Here is a 17,170-nt window from a genome sequence, read left to right as displayed (position 1 = left end):
ATCTCTGGTCACCTGAAAAACCTCCACTGGCTCCCCGTCAATAAAAGGATTACTTTCTGCCTCCTAACCCACGCTCACAAAGCACTCTACGAACTTGGACCCGATTGCCTTAACACACGACTCTCCTTCTACACCCCCTCCCGCCAGCTACGATCCTCCAACCAAGCCCTTGCTACTGTACCTCGCATCAACAAAACCACCATGGGAGGTAGATCCTTCTCCTACCTGGCAGCTAAAACCTGGAACTCACTTCCCACTCACATTCGCCTCACTCAGAACCACCTAGCATTCAGAAAGCAACTTAAAACTTGGATATTCGACAAGTAATTCCCCCACCCTTCTTCAAGCGCCTTGAGACCCTCTGGGTATGTAGTGCGCTATATAAATCATTTGACTTGACTTGACTTGACACTTAATCATCAACACCAGCACTTGAGCAACAGTTCAGGCGCATTAATTGTTGGCAGGCACAGGGAGATTATGTGATTCGCACAGAATCACAGGATGTTGAGCCCACGCCGAGACTCTAACCTGGTTCCCTGCTACAAAGTCAGCATCTCTGGCAATTACGCCACATCCTCTCCCCCTTTTAGTGATTCATGGTTAGTAGCTGGTTCTGTGTTAAAGCAGAACCAACAGGAGAAATGGGCTGGTCGAAGCTGCCTCCTGAGAAGAGCCCGGGCACTTCGTTCTCTACAAATTAACCACTGGGAGAGGCCATAGGCTTTTTAGGACAGAAAAAACAGGCCATCATTTCTGTTGCTTGTGCAGAATGAAAAGGACCAAACATTATTTGCTCAAAACTAAACTTTTATGAAAGACTAAAATAGTTTTTTTTATGTGCTCAGTACTTTCCACTTAAGCCTTCGTAACGCCATTCCTACAACAGCTATCAAGGTCAAGTGATTGTTCTTTTTTCACCACAAGTTAGTGATTCTGAAGAAAACTTAGAAAATGGCGAAAATATAGTAAAATTATGCTTTTTTTCCCAAAATGGAAATATAAATGCTGTGCAAGAATTTATTTACTAAAAATCTCATCAACACAACGTTTATTGGGGTAAAATCCCGCTATTCCTAGCTTTCAGGAACAGGGAGAGTCATACAAAAATCACAGTGTATGCTTTTTTCTAAGTGTGGGTTTGTTTTTCCTATTTTTTGTTGTTTCTACCTCCTTGCGGTTTGTGGTGAAACAGTATGAAAAAACTAAAAATATTCAAGTAGAAAAAATTGGGAAGTAATGAAGGCGCCATTTTTGTTGATTGCTCAGACTTTTACCAAATAAACTAATAGTTGAAATCATAAAATAATGAAAATAATCTACTGGATATAAGTCAACGGCTGTTGTCGTCATGACAATTCTTCGAGTTGTTACACGAGTAATGCCCCAAAGCGTTTAACAAAGTTTTAAGGATTTTATTGGTGATAATGTTTTTATGTGAACTGTATCCAGATATGTACATTTTTTGCAGTATCAGCCAAATAAAGATTATGATGATGATGAAAATACGTAGGCAAAAAAACAAATTTGAGGTCATCAGTAATTTTCTGTTTGATGGTTGTTCAAAAACATACTTTTTCATTGCGAACCGACTTTGCATCAGTTCATGCTGCAAAATCTAATGAATGGAAAAGTAGTATGAAGCAAAAGTATGCATTGTTGAAATGCACCCAAGATGTTGACTTTAGGAACAGTGAATAGCTGGACACCTCGGGGTTTGGGTTACACATACTGTCAATTGCTTCAAAGGGCTTTGGCAAAATGTGTTCATCTTGCACACTGTCTTAAATGTGAAAGTCAAAAATGAAGAGACATTCAATTTAATATAACAGATAATATATCAATCTAGGGGGCATATTACCAACAACTAGTGATATTTATCGCTAAATAGGCTTAGCGATAATTATTTTATCGTCGCGCATCGCCGGATTTTATCGCGGAGATAACGTGCTATTAGCAACATTTATCTCTAAAGCCATAAAATATCCGGCGATAGCGGCGAAATGCGTGAATATTGCTGGGAATATAGCGATATTCACGCATTATCGCCAATAGGGTCTTAGCCTGAATATCCACCTCCCATAGGATATACAGGCTAGGAACTGGTCTAAGCAGGCATTAGGTTTTGGAGATATTCTCGCTTAGAGCAAATATTTCCATCGCTACGCCTGCGTTGATAATAGGCGATAGCGAAGTTAGCGACTGCTTTCAGTTGCTAACAGTTTGGGTACGACCACTTTGCATGTCATTAGCGATAAATATCGCTGACAAGCAAAGCGGGCCCCAAACTGCTCGCTATCACCTAAAAGCTGTCGATAACTGATGTTAGAGGCAGGTTGCTAATAGGGGGATGAAATTATCGCCACTTTGTGGCCGAAAACGGCTGTAAAAGCGGCGATAATTTCATTTTGCCTGCCTTGATAATATGCTCCTATATTTCTACACTTCTCCCAATAAAACTGGTATCTCCACGTGTGCGGCTGGGCCAATGAAGCACAACAGGAAAGGCCCCCACAGACAAAGAGGAGGCATGAAGGTTTGGCTTTGTAAATGGTCCCACTCTAACAATGTGGGCAGCTTATGTATTTGTGTCTGGGCTTAGCTGCCAGCCAGAGAACCTACCAAACCCAGACATTTCTGAAAACGACACACAGGGGAGTCTAGAGTGGCCATCCGACCTGTGGTCTTACTAAGAATGTCCTGCAAATGGCAAACGTCTACTAGCGGAGACTGTATGACCCAATACAAATAATGGTGTGCCAGTTTCCTCCTCAATCTCAATTATCTTCCTCCCCATAGTCAAGCAATGTTATGCTTGATGTGTTTAGCGTTTGCGTGCCAAATATAGTAAAATATAACTATAAATCGGCCAGATGTTGCAAGTTAACACCATTAACAAGGTAGAATTTCTCTTGAATGAATTTAGTGAAGATGCAAGTTCATCATTTCCTGTGCACTCCTTATTAATCATCTCCTCATCATACAATATGGTCAACACAAAATTGTTTTCACCTTCATTCTGACCATAACCTCCTCCTCAGCTACCATATCTGCGGACACCGCAACTCCCTCTCACAAAATGGCCCTTGCGATTATATGTAATATCAACCATCAGCAGACAGCTCTGAAGCTATATCTAAAACACGTGGTAGGTTTGAAGACCTTCTTCCTTCGGGATGACAGTCTGACTTGTTCCGTTGCTGCTTTGTCATGTCCTTATTCGATAAAGCATTCGCAGGAGCAGACAATTATTGGAAATCTGCATCAGAGTTTTTGATGGCCCTAGCAATGGTCGTGATGGACAACATAGTTGGATCTTCTGTGGAGTGAAGCCCCTCTCATAGGGCCATATATTGGTAATACGTGTTTTGCGATTCTCAAATTGCTATTTTTAGGGAATCGCAATTAGAGAATTGCAAAACACAATGTAGGTAGGATTAGCAAAATATTTTGCGAATCCCACTTATTCCTTATTAGCAAATCGCAAAGTGAGATTCCCAAATAAGGAATACCTTCTCATTCATTCCTATGGGTTAGAAGGCCCATAGGAATGAATGGGAAGACATTCTCAATTTGCGATTCCCAATTTTGATGGCCCTAGCAATGGACGTGATGGACAACGTATCCGGGTCCACTGTGGAGAGAAGCCCCTCTCATATTGTCTTATTGAACTTTTTCTTAATGAACTAACTGCGCCCAATTTCATCTTTGAATTTGCGCTAATTTCAGGTGGCTGCTAATTTTCTAAGTGCAAACATAAAATCATCAATAGATTGTCTTTGTTATGGGCTTCTTTGTGAAAACGTGTGTCTTTCTAAGACTGCATTCCTGGAAGGCAAAAATATTTTGTCCAAAGTTCTAGTTACTGAAGCATAATTGTCAATCTCTTCACCTGGTATAACTTCACCTGATGCACCTTCATGATGCAAATGTGACTAGACTACTAACAAGAGCAATGTTTAAATATAGATATCCCCTTCTGAATTGTGTAATCATGTATTAAAAAGGGTTTTTCTCCTTATTAGTAACATTATCATCATTTATGCCCACCATATGTGCTTTGAAAGTTTTTTTCCATCAAAGCATGCCAGGCTCTACTAGGAATGCGGGTGGAGCAGATATTCCTTCCATTCATTATCAGGAAGAGGTGTGGCGCCGCGGCTAGGTCGACTAGCTCCGGAATCTGGGGATCATGGTTCGATCCCCGGCACCGGTGGCAGATTAGCCCAGCACCATGTGATTCTGGGCAATAGCTTGCTTAATCTTCCCGACGGCACCCAGCGCCTAGAGACTCTTACGGGTGATTGTGCGCTTTACAAATGTGGATTATTAGTATTATTACAAATGTCATTTTATTGAATTAAGTATTCGAAAATAACTAGTAAAACATGCTTCAGTTGACTTCTTGAAAACTGCAATTAATCAGAATGGTATGAAAAATGAATGCTACAGTAAATAACTGAGATCAAGTAGTAAAAGAGCAAAACAATTTGTAGCATGTAGGATGTTTTGCACCAATCTAAGAACGTGTAAGTATGAGGAGAAGCACATCGAGAGCTTTAGGGGCATATGTATGAGAAATCCTTTTTGTGAGTCCTTAATAGCGTTTTTTTGCGAATTGCTATTAAGGACTCGCAAAATGCAATACATGTAGGAATCGCAATAATAATTGCGATTCCTACATATTCCTTAATTGCGACTCGCAAATTGCGAATTGCAATTAAGGAATACCTTTCATTTCATTCCTATGGGCCTCGAGGCCCATAGGAATGAACGGGAAGAAATTCGCAATTTGGTACCTAAAGGTATTCTCAAATTGCGAATGCAATTTCAAGGGTACAAGGGTGTCAAAAGGACACCCTGTTGCACCCCTGAAATATGTATGTGTGCTCAAAGGACCCTAAGGGCATGTATGTACGCCACATGGCACTTTGAAAAATGCAAAAAAGTGAATTTTTCAAAGAAATCGCGAAATACCACTCATTGCAAAATGCAATGTAGGTTGGATTAACAAAATATTTTGCGAATCCTACTTATTCCTTATTAGCAAATCGCAAATTGAGATTCCCAAATAAGGAATACCTTCTCATTCATTCCTATGGGCTAGAAGGCCCATAGGAATGAATGGAAGACATTCTCAATTTGCGATTCCCAATTTTTGGTGGCCCTAGCAATGGTCGTGATGGACAACGTATCCGGATCCACTGTGGAGAGAAGCCCCTCTCATAGTGTCTTATTAAACTTGAAGTTGGTGGTAATTTGCGATTTCTTAAGCCAAAATCGCAAGACTTGGGTGCTTCCTGCATTACATTTAAGGAATCACAAATTGCGATTCCTTAAATGCATTCTCAAAATTGGGAATTGCAAATTTTGTGATTCCCTATATTGCGAGGGCCTGTTGGGATGATACATCTAAAAAGGCTTTTTCCCGTTCCCGTTCATTATATACACTACCCCAAGGCTTTGTTCAGCAGAAGAGCATTTCCATTGATTGTCGTAGCCGCTCTCTGCCTGAATATTAGCCCAGGTGAATCTCATCACTATCCTGAGAGGAAAGGCGGCCTGATCTACACCATACTGGCTTCTGCATGAAACACATACACAGGTACACAGGTAAATGGGGAGTTAGCAACCAGCGACTACACAGATTAGGCCTTACTTCCACTTATCTTGGTCGCATGTACAGATATTTTTTCATTCCCCCGGACATTTTCCAAAGATGAATGTGTGAATGTGCCCACTGTATGCTGGTGCATCTGGACACAATTTTTGTATGGGCGCAACGCTGAGGGGGTATTATACTTGTGTAAAAAAAAATATGGGTCACAGCACATTGCAGAATGGGAGATCTGTTGAAAAATCATGTAACTTGAGTGCGATACATTACACAGTATGGATAACCAATCTCTTCTACTTGAGTTATATATCAATGTATGCATGCAGAATTGTCTTGTGTTTGTAAACAGCATGATTTACAGCACATTGCACTATGTTAAACAGGTGGAGAAATAATGTGACTTGTGTGCGTGATGTTACAGAGTATGTATTTGTAATGTTGTTAAAACTTCATTGCCCAGTGTATATAGAAAAGGTATATGTAATTGTTACGATGTTAAGAATTGCTCGCATCTATACAAGTGCACTACCTGAGGTCATTTTCAACAGCTTTGAGCAACTGTTGGGAGGAAATTAAGGTGTCAATAGGGTTTTAAGTACACCCTTGAAATTAGTGGTTGTAAAAAGGTACCCATTACTGTCCCGCCATTGATTAGGGACTCCTGGACAGTCAACAGGCCTCCCCTAATGTTTGGTCCACAGAATACTATTTTAATTAAGAGAGCATATCAGGGTCCCTGCATAAACATAAAGTAGAGTGACTAGAATGCATAGGATTTATATTCCGGTCAGGCATTGAATTTGCAGGCTCCTCCAAAAGAATGCGGTGTTGTTATTGGTTGTGCTCTATCATTTGCGAATAATTTTAGTTATTACGCTGTGACTACAAAGGAAACACACCCCACACTCAGACATGATGCCTGTACTTTAATATGACTTGGGTAAGAGCAAAGTTTGCATGTTTTCCCAAAAATGCTGCTTCTTGGGATTGTCAAATTATTTTTCTAATATGGTTGTTTTAATTGGATTAACTTTCTGCATTTTATTTTCACCGGGTGCACAAAAACCTTTTTGGATACATAAATGGCACTTTTCTTAATGTGGTAGTGGCAGTAGTTAGAAAATGAATGGGGTCACTCATACTTATGCTTGCCCCTCTTATTTTTTGTGTTGTTGCTTTAGGTTCAAACCAATCCAAAATAGGGACTGGCAGGGTTTTCTTAATTCCATGTCTTTGCAAGATATGATTGGCTGCCACATTCAGGGGTCCCCTGAAGAAGACCTTAGACCTTTTTAGGTTGCTATATAGGTCGACACATGTTGCTAACATATGGATTCAAGATGGCCAGGTAAATCATTGCATTTCACTGAATTACAATTTCTAGTGTTTGTAAATGACACCAGAGGCACTCACCAATAAAGGAAACCTTTGAGTATACCACTAGGTATTTTTTAATTAGTTTTGCCTTAGACGGAAAATAAATGTATAAGAACTCCCAGGGCATTATTCTTCCTCTGTGGAGTTTGCTGCTGTGTCGCTGTTTCTACCCCAGTTTCAGAGGTTGTCAAATGATGAAGCATGCCTTGATACGTTAAGGGTGAGACAATCTCTCAAATATCTTTTGATGCCCCTCTCTTCCTAGGTCCAAATTGAAAAACAAAAAGGGTGACCATATGATCTTTTAGCATTTTTTTGTGTTGATCTTTCAGATGGGAGGAAATACTTGAGGAATTACTTCCAATACTCTCTGATGGGGATCGAAATGGGAAATTAGATATTTCCAAGGTATCTGGCAGAACCGTATTCACCCTATGATTTCTAGGATAGCAAGCGCTAGATAAGAGTACAATTTTTATGTATTCATATGTTATTTTGCACCTTATATATAGACCCTAGGGTGTGTTTTCTTAAGCAAATTTTAATCAAAAATTATTTCCGATCCCATACAGAGGGTTTTAATTATTTACATTCCCTAGCAAACGCTTCCATTTGTAGCTCTATGCTTAGTTTTATAAAAATTGTTTTTATAATAAGGAAACGATATGCAATGTAAAAGTATGTAATTGGGTGTTTTAATGTCTGCAAAAGATATTATTTACGTTTTTTTTGTAAATATTGTTTTATTTTATGATTGTATGTCTTCCTTGTGAACTTTTATGATTCATCGGGAATCGAATAAAGATTTCTGACTGACTGTATTCATATAATCAATGCAATAATCATCATGGTTGAATTTTTCATAATTTTTGTAATGCTTTGTTCCCTTCTACTAAGCATTACAGCGCAAGTATTTTATGCCAGAATACAATTGCTTCAATAAATCTTTAAAATACCAATGTGTGTATTCCTCGAGTTAACAACTAAAGGGTAAATTTGTTTCCTCAATATGCTTGGGGGAATTAGTGTTGTCATGTCCTGAAGTTGCATAGATCCATTATGTACCCTGTGAGGTTTAGGAGACCAGAAGGTGCACTGTGCGCTAGCCACAAACTAGGTCAACATATTTTGATGGTATGAGTGTACATATTCCCCATAGTTTTGACGTTTATGTTTCACAAATGCACAGTTTCACTGACTAAATATCAACCAAACAACATGGCGCCACCAACCTTATAGGTCAGGTACTTATTTAATGGGTCTCCTGAGCAGGCGCGGCCGGCTCAGGGAAGAGTGATGGAGTGTGGTAGATATGCTACTCGAACTGCAGCTTCCTCAACGCGAACGGATGGTTTCTCATTGATGGGAGGTGGTCTAGTGTTGGAGTTTCCATGCTTAGGCTCACCAATTTAATGTTGGTGAGCGAAGAAAAAACTCTGCTTCACAGAGCGAAGTTTTCAGAACTCCGCTTGTTCTGATGAGTGCGGAAAACTCAGCGAATAGAGCGAAGTTCACCCCCCGGGCTTACCTTAATCACCATCTTAACTGAAACGCATGTGGTGTTAGGGACGAATCCTCCTCAGGTAACATAGGGAAACCCGTGATTGCCGCCACTGCTGTGTCCCTCTGATCCGTCTTTTCTGGATGCAGAGAGTGCTTCAGAGAGCAAGCCTGACCCAGTATTCTTACCCAGCATTGATTCTGCCTTTTCCCTACACCCATGTTCCACGGATGATTTTTCAACAAGCGAGAGTCAATTGGCTTACCTGAGCCCCCACAGGCATGGTCTGAACTAGACTCCTATCTTAGCCTCATAGCATGTGCAGCAGGTCGTGCCAGTGGCGTAACGAAACTTGAGGGGGCCCCCCTGCAAAGCACATGGATGGGGCCCCCCCACCCTGGCGGCGCGGCCCACCATCAGCTTCCTGCTGACCACCATATTGTGGCGATAGGACCCTCAATCTGCCTTTATAAGCATTATAAAATGCAAGTACGCTCGCTGAGCCCTTGGATCACCCCTTACCACACTAAGGCTACACAATGGGCAACTGAAAACGGGCGACATTCACTCCCTCCGACCTTTGCTCATTCTTTCCAACCTTTCTTTTATTTCCTTTCTTATTCACTTCTTTCCTACTTCCCTTCCTTCCCTTCTCACTCTCCACTCTTTCCATTTCTTCCCCTCTCTTCCTTCTGCCTCAACCCTTTCTGTAGCTCCATTCTTCTTTTCCTTCTTTGTTCCTTCTCTTTCTCCCTTGCAGTCTTCTTCCTTTGCCCTATCACTCTCTCCCCATCTCCTTGCAAGCTTCCTTCCGTCTCTCCTTCCTTCATTTCTGCTTTACCACATCTCTATCTTTCTTCTAGCTATTCTTCCATACTTACCTTCCACCCTCCTTTCTTCTCTCCACCACTCCCTTTTCCTTTCTTCCTCCCTCCCTTCTACTCTCCTAACGGTCGTCTCCCCACCTGTCCTTCCTTCCATTCCGCTCTCTCCTTTCCCCCTTTCTGTCTTTAAGCACCCCCACCCCTCTTTTTTGCTCCCACTCTTGTTACATGGCTGTATGTCTGGCCCAGCTTCATCTGAAGTGTAGCAGACACCCACTAAGGATTATCATAAATCATTTAGCAATGTTTTGTTCTGGTCTCATATGTAATTAACAACGCAATTAATATTTTAATATTAACTTGCTTAATAAACCCCAACATCTCAGTTAACTCATTTATTGATGCCACTTGTCAGACTGGCTATGTGGCTCACGTCAATTTATAACAAAAGAGAATTTAAGACAGTAAGTAAAGACAGGTGTAAGACACATCCCTGACAAAAATCCACTGCAATTTAAAGAAATATGACTCTAAACTGCTTGATGAAGAGCCAGGCAAAAAGAAAGCGCTACCTAATGATGAATGCAGGATGTCAATGAGCTACAATGACATCCACACAAGTCTCCAAGAAGCATCATTTAATCATTATAGTCTAATACCTCCTGCTTTGAAGGAACTGCACTGGCTTTCCATTAAACTAAGAATTACATTCAAAGGTAATGTATACAAATCATTTCAAGTATATGGTCCTTTCTATCTCGGTTACTTGACCCCAATGTAAGGTAATGTATACAAATCATTTCAAGTATATGGTCCTTTCTATCTCGGTAACTTGACCTCAAATGTAAATCAGGAAACAACCTGAGGTCAAGCAGCACTAGTACTCCAATAGACCCACAGGCAGATTAAAGCAGAATTACGGAAAACAGTGAGAGCTCAGGGGATGCTTTTTGGAATTCCTTGCACCACATCCTTGAAGTCATCGCCAAACTTTCATCCTCAACAAGGTACTGAAAAAAAAGTCATTCACAGAAACCTATGACCATGAGCAGACACTATTCAGGACCACCCATCACCCTTTTTATCATAGCGCTCCTCACGGTCCGTTGTCTCACAGTGTAACTCCCACCAATATCCATCTCAAATATTCACCCCTAACAGTTGCCCACGTCAGTCTTTAAGCCAAATGTTTATATTGTGAATTCCATCTCTCTCCTACTCGAAGTGCAAAGTTTACTTAGCAATAGGTTAGGGAATTACAAAAATTATAAAACAAGTACATAACTAGAACACTAAAGGCAAGTGAACAAAGTGTGTAATTTTCCTTGGTAGCAAATAGAAACTCCCCCCCAGCCCCATAAATGTAGGTTTTCCTTCCACATTACCAATTTGGATATAGATAATTTAAACCCATGTCAAATGTATGTTCTCCAAATACATCAACGGTTGCTCCCTGCCCATCCCCACACTGGATAGCTATTTATTACTACCCTTAACATGTGTAAACTCTCTACTAGATCAAGGTTGGGAATGCGTTCCAAACTTTGCAAATAACTGCACACTGCAGGTTTTCCACTATTTTTCAAGACACCTCCCCCACACTCGAATGCCCACTCCACACCACTGAGATGTTTGCTCTACCATAAAATTACATCATGATTAAATCAAGTAGCAAGTGAAAATTCACGACTTTTGTAAACACTACATGCAACCTGTGGAGCGGCAAAATTAATCTTAGTTACGCAAATGGCTTTGGTAGTTACATCTGGTGTCAAACAAATGGAAATATCTGACAATTGACTGTTTGTATCTGAAAAATACCCAATACTCGCTAATTAATGCCACCTATATACAGTGTACAAAACAAGTGTAATATATGGCAAGTCAAGGGATGTACATCACCCTAAGCCAAAGGAAGTGATGGAGCGCTCATTATCCCTAGGTCAGTGTGCAAGTAACTCATACAGTCTGGACTCATACAGTCTAGGTATACTCTTTGCCTTCGGAGGCCTGTTGTCCTCTTTATTCCATTATACAATCAACACTGGAAGTCCCAGAATGTAAAGTAAAAGACTGGATAAGCTAGTCACTTGTGGACTGGGGGAACTTCAGCACTCTGATGCAATATTTGCTACCTCCCCTAAAACGGCGCAATTTACAAATGCCCTCATTGCAGATTCCCTATCATAGCTTTCAAGTAATTGGGAGCTACATGCCACAGCTTCAGTCAGGTCTGTTTTTTTTTAATCAAACATACTTTGTATGTAAGATTAGAAAGGACCCATATTTTTAAAAGAATACCGAAACTATAAACACCAGAACATAAAGTTGAAATGGAAACAAGGGCAGGTTGAACATGTCACAAATGGAATAGGTTACATTTAACAGCTATATAGGTGCCAAGTGTCCCAAGTTCATTTGTGGCTAGTTCGGTAAGTTCCTTTTTTTCTTCTTAGACTTGTAATCTTATTTAACCCAAAATAAAAATAGGCCTACAAGTCCTAAAATTCTAAGGAAAACCCGGGACCATACTAACAAATCGCCTGTGGACCTAGGAAAAATGGTAGGTATGAATTGGTAGCTGTATAGCTTTTGTCTTCTAGGGCTACCTGTCCAAGAATTGTATCTTTTTCCTATCAGATGTTATGACTACTTTATTCAACAGTCATTGTGTGTCGACCTTGGAGGGGTGAAAGGCTGAAGGCGCATTGCTTGGGGCTTAAATAAAATATTTTTTCCATGCTGTGCCTTAACTGGATTCCAAGCTCCCGGTTCTGAATAAGCCGTTAATAGGCATGTTTTCAGTTCGGAAGGAATTACCCATTAGTGCCATGATGTAGTTATTTGTAGGCTATATAAAACGAAAAAGTTATTTCTAATAAAGGAAATACAAGGTAAACTGTAGTTTTGAAACGTCCTGCAGTACACACAGCTCACCTTTATGAATAGTGTGCCTATCACAGTATGTACTTCGCTGGACTGATTAATGCCAGGCTAGGGGTGAGCTGAGCTGGGCCGGCCGGAAAGTGGGGCCCCGGCCTGCATGCGTCTGAGCCAAGCAGGTCCGGTCTGCACTCTCTGAATGCTGCCTCTCAGCTTTGCAGGCGGGCCGTGAGCTGCTGCGGCAGTGGGTAATTACCTTGGAGGCTGGCTGAGTGGCCTGGTTGCCCGCCTCCGGCCTCAGCTCAGATTCCAGTCACTGCATATTTATTCTGTTCGTTATACTTTTTTGCAATGCAGCGCTTTAAAAGTGCGCTGCGAAAAGTGTAACGAACAGGAGAAATCTGCAGTGGAGTAGAGTGGCAGGGGCCCATACCAGGATTCCATTGCCACCACCCACCTCTCTGAGTCTCTCCACTCCGACCTCGGGACGGTGAGCGGCACCACACCACCAGGGGAGTAGCTTGCGTTTCGGACCACTACTCCTGCCCTGCTTCGTACATACTCACGTCTCACGACACGACAGGACACTCTCCTGCAGTAGAAGACAGGACGAGCGTAGCCACCAGGCAGGGGCTGGTACTAGTAGTACTCTAGTATAATTATCCTGGCACAGCGCGGCTGCACCCTTCTCAGGAGTCAGTACTGGTACAAATCACGCGCACTTTTAATTACAATGCGCATGACTGTGGCACCAGCCCCGCCCCCACCCCGTAGACGCGGCGCCGCGCACGCAGATGCACCATTTAATTATGAGTACGGGCGTACGGACTGCGCACTATTTAATTCATTTATTAATTAAATAGTTAGAGACCGTCACCGTGGTGTGCGTGTACAGTTTAATTTATGGGGACTTGTGGAGGCCTCAGGCAGTGCGTGCAGTTAACTTGAGCACCATTTTATTTGCGAAGATTGAGGCTTGCTTGCACTGCAGCTGTCTCCCTCCGCTGACAGTGAGGGGGCCCCTGGAGGAGAGTGGGGGGCCGAGGCCCCCCCGCACTGCGGGGCCTTGTGTTACGCCCCTGGGTCGTGCTCAAGAAGGAAGCACTTCTCTTTTGTCCTTAAGGTGTTTAGCAGCCTTTGGGGCAATGGCGCCACCTGCTTAGCTCTTGAGACTGATTACGAGTCACATACCAGCACTTTTTAAAACTGTATTTGCGTTATTTTGCACTTCTTTTAAAATTGACTACTAGTTTTAACTCCAGGCACATTTTAAAACACTTATCTCCTCCCCTGCTAACAGGAAGGGCACTCTACCCGGTCCACAGCGAGAAGTCTCGTTTGAGTGGAGGGAGACCTGGCCCGACGCATTTACAGTGGAGCGTGAGTTGGCGGTCTAGTGCCCAACTCACATCCACATAAAAACAAATGCCATTTCAAACATGCAGTGGGTGTGCACAGCGAGCGCGTTGCTGGCATGCCCACGCCCAAACGGACCCAGGGGCCAGAACCCCTGCTCCCATAACCCATTGCCGGCACAAGTATTCCAGTACACTGTTGAAATCCCTGAATAGGCCGCCTGAGCCACAATGCTCACATTCAATATTGATCCAAAGATCACAAAACAAATGCCCACACTGTTATTTTGAGATCCTCTGACCCTTCGTCCCTGTCGCAACACAACATACAAACTGCTCCTGCTCAACTGCAGATCCCTTCCTAAACATAGAACCGAAATTTAAATTCTGTTAAGCGAAGAGGACCCCAAAGTACTCTTTCTTGCACAAACGTGGCTGAATACTTGTTCAGACCCAGACATAGTCCATGCCATACTCTAGCCAAAGAGTGGACAGAGGGTCAGGAAAGGGGGGGGAATTGCCATCATATATAAATATCACCTAACCTGTCGTCTGATTGACAGCCCGTTATCGGACTGTGAAAAAACTCATTTTGTGATCAATTTCACCCCCCTCCCTCACACTCCCTGTTCTTGTTTATCATCCCCCGGGTACCTGAGGACAGTTTGCAAAGTCATTACTAGAAACAGTTGGGATTCTTGCTAGTCGTATGGCTAACTCACCCTCCTGGGGAATTTTAACCTATACTTCAATGACCCCTCAGCCTCACTCGCCACAGAACTAGCCAGGACTTGGCAACCTACCAACTTCTCCAAAAGGTTTCACTCCCCACCCATGGAAAAGGCCACCTTCTCGACCCCATCTTCTCCAACCTAGGAAATCTGGTAGGGTACAAGCCCTTCCCCCTTTCATGGACCAACCATTTCCTAATACCTCATCTTTGGACCCTCCCCCATAAGGCACCCTGCCTCCCCCACCACACTCTTTAATTTGACCCTGGTCCAAACTACCCGTAGAGAAATGGATACAAGAACTGAACAGATCACAACCAGGTCCTACCACGGATCCCACGATAAACAACAAAAATGTCGACAACTGGATTGAGGGGTCTCTCAACATGGTGCTCCCTAAAGTCTCGACCCAAAGGAAAATGAGTCCCCACCGCTCTCTATGGTACACCCCCAAACTGCGTACCCTAAGGCAGCATTGCAAAAAAGCAGAGAGAGGATGGAAGAGAGACTTCTCCCCCACTAACAAGCAAGAATATAGATCGACTCTACGTCATTACAAATAAGAAACTAAAACCGTACAGGCCTCCTTTTACGAGGGAAAGATCCTAGCAGCAAGTAACTCCCCCCGAGAAATTATCCACATCGCCACTAAACTAATGAAGAATCCTGGTCCCCCAGCACCCTCAGACTCCTCTAATCACCACTGCACTGAATTGGCGAATTTCTTTCGCTCCAAAATCCAGAACATCCCCCTCACCTTCCTCAAAACGACCCGATTAACCCTTACAGACAAATAAATGAGCGCCCTTCACCCCTCTCAAACTGGTTTCCGCCCCGGCCAGGGGACGGAAACCGCCATATTGTCAGTGGTGGAGGAAACCAGGAAAATCTTAGACACAGGAGGCACAGCCGCAATGTTTTTTTTCTGAAACCTGGTTTCATGATAAATCAGGCTGGATATCCATCAGACTTTGCCCCCAGACTATTATATCTGCTGCCAAGACAGGGGGATAGAAAGGGCAGGGGGATCACAATTATACTGATGGATTCTCTAAGGTGTCTAGTCAAACCCCTACAGCTGTCGGATTACAAAAGCTGTACATCATCGGCCACTTTTACCTCGTCTGGTGTGCTTATCTACCAGCCTCCTGGGCCCTCCGATCATTTTATCCAGTTCGTCCCTGACATAATTTCAAGCCAGGTGGTAAATAAACTCCAGAATTTCACCATTGCCCAAGTGGCTGGGTTCTTACACAACCTTGCTGCTATTCAATTAACCCAGATGGTGCAAGGCCCAACTCATGAAAAGGGTCATTTACTTGACCCTATTTTTACGAACTACCCTTGCCTGAAAGTACAGGGTCCAGTACCTGCTACTTTGTAAGAACATGCCTTGGTCCCATTCACTTTGGGAAAGCCCTGCCACCCCCCTCTCCCTAAATCTTCCACCTGAAGGGACCGCATCTGGTCTAAGGTGGATGTGGGTGAATGAGTCTCGGCCCTCAGTTTAGCTAGACCGTAATTGGATCATAATCTGCTAAAAGCGCAATGCAAAATCGCTCATGGATTAAACTCTCTCTGGATCAGGTCATCCCTACCTCTGCCCAAACCAGGATATCCAAAAATAAATTTGCCCTTCCGTATACCCCTCACTTACTGACTCTAGAATAAATGATACAAAATTGCTAAAAGACAATGGAGAAAAAAAGATGTAGAGTCTGATAAAGGAAAATATCACGAGATGGTGAGACATTACCATTCTGAAACCCATGTTGCACAGGTCTCCCTTTATGAAACAAAAATCCAATGCGCAGCTAATTTCTCTCGTGAAATATTCAGAACTACGAAGTCACTATCAGAGCTGCTTCCAGCAGCCCCATTGCAAGGGCACCATCACAAGGTGTAATGACGAGCTCCGTTTTTTACCCCTAAAAAAAGAAATTGATTGCATTTATCTGACGTTTAAAGATCCTGCGGGAGACCTAGAGCGGTAAATTGAAAAAAAAGAAGATTTTTGAAAATGAGAGTGAAATGAAGTCTCTACTCTTGGGAGGGCCATGAATCCTTATATCCCAACCAGGACTAGAATGTTTTTTGCACCTTATAGCCCACATATTTTATTTTTATTTTTATGACTGACCCTTTAATCTTTATCCTGCTTTATTCTCTCTCTACACGGGCACGTTCATATTCATATTTCTCCTGTTTCCCATCAGACAATAGCTGACCTTAATCAGTCAGTGCTCCAGCTGCGGTGGTCACTGTAACAGCATAATGGACAGCAAGAGGTTGTTGTTATGTCAATGTGTTTTTGTCTAAAGTGAAAACACTTATGTTTTTTATGGTTTGACCTTCTGAGCACTTTGTTATCCTTTATCTCGGTCGGTTCCGCTAGCTCTCAGCACTGTCCACAGTAAATGCCGACAACCTGAAAAACATTAACCTGTAACTCACACTGCAAACACGTATCTCGCTACCTAGAAGTTGGTAAGGCCAGTCAGTAGTTACTGTTACAAGCGTTATTAATTTAAAAGCTATGGCTTTTCATCTTAAGTCACTGATCGCTAGCAACATATCAAGAGCAGGGTTTTGACATTAGAAAAGTCAATAAAAAAAATGTAAAATGCGCTGCCTATATTTTCAAAACATGTCCCTGCATCGCAGGAATTAGCTTGGCCCATTATGGTTTTAACCAAACCTAAATGCTGTAGCCCAGCAAGAGGGTACCACATAACAACTTGAGAGTATTCTTAAACCTTATTTGATTGAATAGAGGTATAACAGTGTCTTTTTGAATTATTGTATATACAGACATGAAGAAAAAAAATTATCGTTTCACTATTTAAGAAATGTTATTGAAAAAATAATTGAAAAAAGAGATA

This window comes from Lissotriton vulgaris, chromosome 3_1 (genome assembly GCF_964263255.1).
Source record: "Lissotriton vulgaris chromosome 3_1, aLisVul1.2, whole genome shotgun sequence".
NCBI lineage: Eukaryota > Metazoa > Chordata > Amphibia > Caudata > Salamandridae > Lissotriton > Lissotriton vulgaris.
Note: the sequence above shows the minus strand (reverse complement) of the source record.